Here is a 9,558-nt window from a genome sequence, read left to right as displayed (position 1 = left end):
CATTGTAAGATTTTGTAGTCCGCTCTGATCAATCATGAATCCCAGGAATATAGACGGACATTCATTACAATTTTGTGGATCTGGCTGATGACAAGATGTGGTGATGCATTATGAGAGTATAAGGTTCTGGGAAAAGGAGAAGTCCCTGGTACATGCTTGATAAGGAACTAGTGAGGCATTCCTTCTCCAGTGTAGGAGGGAGGGGTTGAGTCTGCAGACTCTTGGCTCACAGTCAGTGCATTCTACACTTGGAAACTACAGTCACACACCTAAATCCTGTCAAGACTCCTGCCATGCTGGGCACTACAGGGGAAGCCGTGATCAGAGGCAGCCGACCGGTCTGGTAAGGGGACACTTGAATGATTTGGCTCATCTCAGCCTTTATTTATAGAGTAGAGTCAGGGTTGGTTGCTTGCTGTTAGACATGTGCACACGCCTCATTATATCTTGTCTGTGCAATGACTATGCTCACTACATTTAAAAAACTAGAAGAATCACATTGCTGCCATTGACTGCCATTGAGAAATTTGAGATTGTTAGTCCCATATTTTTATACATTGTAAACTTCTTTTTTTATGATAAATGCATTGTTGACTATGTTTCTGCTTCTACATATGATGTCATAACTTGTCTTGTTGTATTTGACCCACATCAGAGTAAGTTTCCTAGGAAGCCAATCAGTATATTATTGGGAAGTGGAGATATGTAACACCATACCTGCTCCCTCACTTGTTCCTCCAGCTTATTGCAGTTAGTGCCTTTTTCTGGTTACATTTTAATTCAGGTCAGTGTGTATGGTGTTCTATTACAAAACAATGCACATGGAGTTAACCAGCAGTAAAGTCAGCAAGAACAGCAGGATTTAAAAATGCTGCAACTAATGCAATATTCTGTGCACTATGATTCAAGTCTGTATTTTATATTTCTTTATTTTTTATCTTTAACTCGCTTTCCCTTAAAGATGTCTCCCAATAATAAAAATAATAATAATAACATCTGCAAAAACATTTCTCACCTACCGATCCAGTGCAGAAGCTCAGGAAGTTCACAAAGTCTTTGTTTACAACTAAGCAAAGGAAATCTGCGGCTATGACGCTCCTTGTACAGCCGGTGACCACTGAGGCTACTGATTGGTCACATTCGGACCCCTTTTAAACAGATGATATTAAACATGTAAAGGTTTATTTTGGCGCCACTTTGCAGTGGAAGTGAGTGACTCCAGATTTTTTTTTCAACCCCTTAAAGACTAGGGGTATTTCCACTTTTTGCTACCCTTCTTCCCAGAGCCATAGCTTTGTTTTACCATGTACTCTAAATGCTAAAAGTGATGAAAAAAAAATCCAAAGTTTGTAAAAAAAAAAAAAGTCGCCATTTTCAGAGACCTGTAGCGTCTCCATTTTTTGTGATCTCTGGTTGGGTCAGGGCTTATTTTTTGCGCACCAATCAGACATTTTTATTGATATCATTTTGGTGTAGATACGATCTTCTGATCACAAGTTATTGCATTTTATTACAATGTTGCAGTGACAAAAAAAAAAAAGAATTCTGGCGGTTTGATTTTTTTTCTCGTTACGCCAAGGCGAATGGAGGGTGATTTGAATTTTTTATATATTTAAAAGCACTTTTTCTAAAACTTTTTACTTGCTTCAATAGTCTCCATGGGACTATGGGTGGTGCTCATAGTGATCTGGCAATGACAGCCACAAGCGGTCTCCTGCAGACCCTGGGTTTTCATGCCACACTATCGGCGACCCGCGGTCATGTGACATGAGCGACGATAGGCTGGATTAGTGATGCGCCTCCGGTGCGTCCATGTTAAATGCTGCTGTCAGAGATTATTCAGAATTTGCATTAGTCTATGCCTGATGAAGAGACCTGTGTAGTCTCGAAAGCTTGCAATTTGTTACCATCTTTTCAGTTAGCCATTAAAAGGTATCAACCACTGAGAACTCAGTTCTAAAAAATTGTTTTTACATGAGACCTAGGAAGAGGTTATATAGGCCATATGATTATATAAGCAGTATTGCTATACAGTATTTCTGGTAGTAGGGAAGTGCTTGTGACTACCTAGTAGTTAATTCATTGGTATTTAAAGCGGTTGTCTAAGATTGGAAAAAATTGCAGATTACTTATAAACAGTGCTACATCTGTGTACTGATAGTCTATGGTTACCACTTGTGCTCATCCACTCCAATGACGCTGAGCTGCAATATCAGACATATACAGTGGGGCAAAAAAGTATTTAGTCAGTCAGCAATAGTGCAAGTTCCACCACTTAAAAAGATGAGAGGCGTCTGTAATTTACATCATAGGTAGACCTCAACTATGGGAGACAAACTGAGAAAAAAAAATCCAGAAAATCACATTGTCTGTTTTTTTTAACAATTTATTTGCATATTATGGTGGAAAATAAGTATTTGGTCAGAAACAAAATTTCATCTCAATACTTTGTAATATATCCTTTGTTGGCAATGACAGAGGTCAAACGTTTTCTGTAAGTCTTCACAAGGTTGCCACACACTGTTGTTGGTATGTTGGCCCATTCCTCCATGCAGATCTCCTCTAGAGCAGTGATGTTTTTGGCTTTTCGCTTGGCAACACGGACTTTCAACTCCCTCCAAAGGTTTTCTATAGGGTTGAGATCTGGAGACTGGCTAGGCCACTCCAGGACCTTGAAATGCTTCTTACAAAGCCACTCCTTTGTTGCCCTGGCGGTGTGCTTTGGATCATTGTCATGTTGAAAGACCCAGCCACGTTTCATCTTTAATGCCCTTGCTGATGGAAGGAGGTTTGCACTCAAAATCTCACGATACATGGCCCCATTCATTCTTTCATGTACCCGGATCAGTCGTCCTGGCCGCTTTGCAGAGAAACAGCCCCAAAGCATGATGCTTCCACCACCATGCTTTACAGTAGGTATGGTGTTTGATGGATGCAACTCAGTATTCTTTTTCCTCCAAACACGACAAGTTGTGTTTCTACCAAACAGTTCCAGTTTGGTTTCATCAGACCATAGGACATTCTCCCAAAACTCCTCTGGATCATCCAAATGCTCTCTAGCAACCTTCAGACGGGCCCGGACATGTACTGGCTTAAGCAGTGGGACACGTCTGGCACTGCAGGATCTGAGTCCATGGTGGCGTAGTGTGTTACTTATGGTAGGCCTTGTTACATTGGTCCCAGCTCTCTGCAGTTCATTCACTAGGTCCCCCCGCGTGTTTCTGGGATTTTTGCTCACCGTTCTTGTGATCATTCTGACCCCACGGGGTGGGATTTTGCGTGGAGCCCCAGATCGAGGGAGATTATCAGTGGTCTTGTATGTCTTCCATTTTCTAATTATTGCTCCCACTGTTGATTTCTTCACTCCAAGCTTGTTGGCTATTGCAGATTCAGTCTTCCCAGCCTGGTGCAGGGCTACAATTTTGTTTCTGGTGTCCTTTGACAGCTCTTTGGTCTTCACCATAGTGGAGTTTAGAGTCAGACTGTTTGAGGGTGTGCACAGGTGTCTTTTTATGCTGATAACAAGTTTAAACAGGTGCCATTACTACAGGTAATGAGTGGAGGAAAGAGGAGACTCTTAAAGAAGAAGTTACAGGTCTGTGAGAGCCAGAAATCTTGATTGTTTGTTTCTGACCAAATACTTATTTTCCACCATAATATGCAAATAAATTGTTAAAAAAATAGACAATGTGATTTTCTGGATTTTTTTCTCTCAGTTTGTCTCCCATAGTTAAGGTCTACCTATGATGTAAATTACAGACGCCTCTCATCTTTTTAAGTGGTGGAACTTGCACTATTGCTGACTGACTAAATACTTTTTTGCCCCACTGTATAATAGACAAGTGTGGAAGTTTTTTTTTTTTTTTCTAAAAAGAAGCCATGTTTTTCCTTTCCTGGATAACCTCTTTAATATATTGAACCATTTGACATATACATGCAACAGCATAAATGGAATAAACATTCAAACAAAAGCACAGGGAAATAAAGAGACAATGGCAGTCAATGAGTAGGGGTTGGCCATGGAGAACATTGCTCTGACCACATCTCAATTTAGAACTGAGATGTTCTCTGACCGGGCAGCTTATTCATAGTGGACATGCCTTTATGTCGATGTATATGACATAAGTAAGGAAGAGGATTGCAATTTTACCATGCTGCTATATATGAAATGGGACATCAATACAAGCATCAAGCAGGAAAACACGACCCATCCAACATGTCCATCACTGAATGCAGGTTACATCTAGGGACAGCTACTTGTCATTGTATGCCTTAACTTTTCAATAATATGTCCCTTGGGCCTAAGCACAGATCAGAACACTCATAGACAACTATGACCTATGCTTTCTAACTTTATACAGAAGAGCAAATAGTTTTTTCCCCCCTAAATGATTCATATAAAATCCGTAGGAAAAATTGAGCATGAAGGAACTATTGTTCTCCATGCATGGGAAAATATTCTTCACCGATGCAACCTACAACTGCAGATGGAATATCAATATCTCCATAATATGGAATCTTAGGGACACAGGCTACAGTACATGGCACTTGGTATATAAACCCTAAGGCCAGCTTCAAATATGCAACATTCATGGTCCTAGTATGGACAGGAACGTCCAGACCTGCCATGGGTCTCCTGACCTGAAGTCAACAGCATCATAGACATATATGAGGCTACTGAGTTCGGATCAGGAGACCAGTGACAGTGGCTGGTCTCGGCAGAGTAATATCAGCAAAACAATTGACATGCCAAAAATGTAATATCTGCACCCCATGTCAGTTTCTGTATGGATTTTCCTTTGTGGTGTGTCAATGAAAATTGGTAAAATCTCACCCTCTTTGGATCTACTGTAATATGCTGCAGAATTTCCATCTGTGAATCCAGACAGAAAATGTGCAGCATATCTGTCACATGTGAGTATACCCTTAGACCAGTGTTCCCCAACTCCGGTCCTCAAGAGCCACCAACAGGTCTTGTTTTCAGGATTTCCTTAGTATTGCACAGGTGATAATTGCATCACCTGGACAGGCAAGCATTCAATCACCTGTGCAATACTAAGGAAATCCTGAAAACATGACCTGATGGTGGCTCTTGAGGACCGGAGTTGGGGAACACTGCCTTAGACTGTCACTAGGACTAATGAAATAGTGAGCAATCATAATGGAAACTAGAATAGTTAAATAAGACAGATCATGTAATGCTACAATGATGATGTAAGGATTCACTAAGGATTTTTAGAATATTGTAAGTACTTTATACTCAGCCCTCCATTGATCTGGCTTCAAGTGAGTATATAACGTTTGTTCAAAACATTCCTTGTTTAGTACATACTGTAGCTCAATAGGGTTAAAGGTGTTTTCTAGGACTATTTATTTTTATTTTTTGCTAACGACCTAAGAACTAACAGGCAGATTGTTGCTAACTATCTGCCTGTTCCGTTTGTCATCGATCCCTGCCCACTGAGAGAGGTCTCGGACCGCTCCTGCCGGTGATTCCGCTTTCACTAACGTCACGTTGACAGAGCAATATCTTCTCTTCCACTCTACTCTGTTGGTGGGGCACAACTAACTATGTCGTGCTGATTGACAACCGAATCAATCAGCATGATGTCCTACCGACAGAGCAGAGGAAGAGCTGTTCTGTTAATGTGATGAACCAGAGGTGCCGGCAGAATCGTCCGTGACCGCTGTCAGACAACACAGGGTAGAACGGACAGGTAGTTAGTAACTACCTGTTAGTTCTTAGACCCATAGTAAAAAAAATAAGATACTTCCAGAAAACCACTTTAAGTATGACTTACAAAAGAAATTACAGGAGAGCTGAGAAGGCAAATAATTCTGCAAGATAAAATTTGTGGTAATCAATTTGTGAAAGTATAAGGCCAGGCCTTCCGTACCCTATCAGTCTGCAGTTTCCAGGGCATGATTGTGCCTGGAGTTTTACAATAGATGCAGACCACTGGATTACACATAGTATATTTATATTTTGCCATATCAGATATGTATTATAGAACATATTTATAAAAAATGGCCAAAAATAACAAGAATGCCAAGAATCCACACGCAGGAGTGGGTGCAAAAAGCAAAATGTGTCATGTTGCCAGGGATAGGAACTGATTCTGCATAAATCAGGCTATTTACCCTTCTTTCATAAGGCCTCCGCCATTCTGTCTCCTCCTCCAGCCTACAGATGTGCAGTGCTGTCAAAAGATGCATTGTGCAAAGCACTGGACCCCTGTCACAGCAAAGTCATGTCACTGCTCTGCACCCGGGGCACTGTCATTGCTGTAACAGACCCTTATACCAATGGGCTGCTGTTTCGGAATACTCCTGGGGAAGAAACTCTTCCGGTGTCCAGGTTAGTTCAGCAAGAATAAAAAAAAGATATCCAAAACGATACATTAACTATATATATATATTAGCATCATCGTTAATGGTACAGTGGAGGAGGATCTGTAACTTAACTCTTTGGGAATGTGAATAGTGTTTTTTTTTTCTACAGTCCTATGTAAAACCACATGTAACATTGATGAAGAAAATAAAGAATGCTAACGACAGACACATTACTAACTCAGCCCGGCTTCTTCTTTGTATTTTCTCAAATCCATTTCTAGTTTTATGTTCCCATATTCTTCAAAAACCTGGTTTTGAAGAGTTAATCACTTTAAAGCCTTTCAGCTTTGCTTTGGAGTCTTTAAGTGATTGTTAAGTGGCGTTTCTTGGAGAGATCTGGATTCTTCCGATCTGCTGACCTCACTGTATCTTCTCCTGTAGCATTAACACAGGATATGAGATACTTGGCTACTTTGCCAGGGCTAAAATGCTGCTGAATTCTGTTCATTGATACATGTGGTATTGGCTAGAACAGGTTGCAATTTCAATGAGGTTTACTTTACTAATGATGTTAAATGGTAAAGTGCTTCTTGTAGGACATCTGAGCATTGCTATTTGGGTAAATGGCTTGTTATGTGACTAAACTTGGCACACCGCACCTATTAACCTGACATGTTATCTGCATCTGATAAGCTGCTCTAATCATTACATGTGTTTAGTGGTTTTGTCGGAGCCACTTTTGATTTGGTGATAAAGGATATTGGTACTTAAAGGCTATTTTCAAATTCCATACTGGATGGTTATATCCTATTCTAGACCACTGATTACCTTTAAGGGTTTTGTCCCCTTTCATAAAATATTCATGTCCTGCTGCAGTTTGTTATAAAAAAAGCGAACCTGCACTTTACTCCTCGTCTCCAGGACCAGCGCTGAGTCTCTGGCATTGCTCCCAGTGTCCGGTGTTGGCTGCTGCGCTGAAGTCACGTTGACACTCAATCTGTGAGCTCAGTTGCTCTGACGGGGTGTTCCCTCTACACCACTGATGTCACATTGACCGCCAATCTGTGAGCTCAGTTGCTCTGATGGGGTGTTCCATCTTCACCAGTGACGTCACATTAACACCCAATCTGTGAGCTCAGTTGCTCTGATGGGGTGTTCCATCTTCACCAGTGATGTCACATTGACACCCAATCTGTGAGCTCAGTTGCTCTAACGGGGTGTTCCATCTTCACCACTGGCATCACATTGACACCCAATCTGTGAGCTCAGTTGCTCTGACGAGACATTCCATCTACACCACTGGCATCACATTGACACCCAATCTGAGAGCTCAGTTGCTCTGATGAGACGGTCCATCTACACCACTGGCGTCACATTGACACCCAATCTGTGAGCTCAGTTGCTCTGACGAGACGTTCCATCTTCACCACTGGCATCACATTGACACTCAATCTGTGAGCTCAGTTGCTCTAACGGGGTGTTCCATCTTCACCACTGATGTCACATTGACACCCAATCTGTGAGCTCAGTTGCTCTAACGGGGTGTTCCATCTACACCACTGATGTCACATTGACACCCAATCTGTGAGCTCAGTTGCTCTAACGGGGTGTTCCATCTTCACCACTGATGTCACATTGACCGCCAATCTGTGAGCTCAGTTGCTCTGACGAGACGTTCCATCTACACCACTGATGTCACATTGACACCCAATCTGTGAGCTCAGTTGCTCTAACGGGGTGTTCCATCTTCACCACTGATGTCACATTGACCGCCAATCTGTGAGCTCAGTTGCTCTGACGAGACGTTCCATCTACACCACTGATGTCACATTGACACCCAATCTGTGAGCTCAGTTGCTCTAACGGGGTGTTCCATCTTCACCACTGATGTCACATTGACCGCCAATCTGTGAGCTCAGTTGCTCTGATGGGACGTTCCATCTACACCACTGATGTCACATTGACACCCAATCTGTGAGCTCAGTTGCTCTGATGGGGTGTTCCATCTTCACCAGTGATGTCACATTGACACCCAATCTGTGAGCTCAGTTGCTCTAACGGGGTGTTCCATCTTCACCACTGGCATCACATTGACACCCAATCTGAGAGCTCAGTTGCTCTGACGAGACGTTCCATCTACACCACTGGCGTCACATTGACACCCAATCTGTGAGCTCAGTTGCTCTAACGAGACGTTCCATCTACACCACTGGCGTCACATTGACACCCAATCTGAGAGCTCAGTTGCTTTGACGAGACGTTCCATCTACACCACTGGCGTCACATTGACACCCAATCTGTGAGCTCAGTTGCTCTGACGAGACGTTCCATCTTCACCACTGGCGTCACATTGACACCCAATCTGTGAGCTCAGTTGCTCTAACGGGGTGTTCCATCTTCACCACTGGCATCACATTGACACCCAATCTGTGAGCTCAGTTGCTCTGACGGGATGTTCCATCTACACCACTGGCGTCACATTGACACCCAATCTGTGAGCTCAGTTGCTCTGACGGGACGCTCCATCTTCACCACTGATGTCACATTGACACCCAATCTGTGAGCTCAGTTGATCTGACGGGCGTTTCATCTACACGGGCAGATCTGCTGATTGGCTGCACCTGGAGACAGTGAGTAAAGAGCAGGTTATTTTTTTTAACAAAATGCAGCCAGAGATGATGATTTTCTGAAAGGGGGCAATACATTTAAGGGAACCTGTCACACTGAACATGCATAAATCCAGCAAAAAAGGTCTGAATCTCAAAAATATTGTGTGTATTAGCAATAGTAGTGTAGTTTCTCACTGTTATAAAGTGCTAAATTAGATACCACAGCATAATAATGGTTTTGACAATCTCCACCTTCTTTATAATGTCAGTCCGTGAAAATTGGACTGCATTCTGATGTCATCCAAGTGCAGTCTGATCTGATTTTCAGAGGCAAATCATACATACAGTGACTTTTTCTTTGGATCGACTTAGGCTACTTTCACACTAGTGTCGGAATCTCCCCGTCGCAATGCGTCGGGCAGAGATTCCGATGCTAGCGTTTGACGCACTGCACAACGGGTGAACCGGTGCATTTCTCCGGTGCATCCGCTGCCCCATTGTAAGGAGGTGGGGGCGGAGTTCCGGCCGCTCATGCGCGGTCGGAAAAAGCGGTCCGTCAGGAGCAAAAAACGTTACATGTAACGTTTTTTGCTCCCGGGGGTCCGCCACAACACGG

At 42.7% G+C, this 9,558-nt stretch overlaps 1 protein-coding gene across 1 annotated transcript in view; it reads left to right on the top strand.

Annotated features, from left to right (window-relative positions):
• Positions 1 to 230: 230 nt before the first annotated feature.
• Positions 231 to 9,558, top strand: part of SH3TC2 (SH3 domain and tetratricopeptide repeats 2) — a 103,280-nt gene continuing 93,952 nt past the window's right edge. The window contains exon 1 of the mRNA XM_069764131.1: positions 231 to 343. The gene's annotated coding sequence lies outside the window, so the exon portion shown is untranslated. The remainder of the gene's footprint in view (positions 344 to 9,558) is intronic.

This window comes from Ranitomeya imitator, chromosome 4 (assembly GCF_032444005.1).
Source record: "Ranitomeya imitator isolate aRanImi1 chromosome 4, aRanImi1.pri, whole genome shotgun sequence".
NCBI classification, from domain to species: Eukaryota; Metazoa; Chordata; class Amphibia; order Anura; family Dendrobatidae; genus Ranitomeya; species Ranitomeya imitator.
Note: the sequence above shows the minus strand (reverse complement) of the source record. Positions and strands in the feature narration are given on the sequence as shown.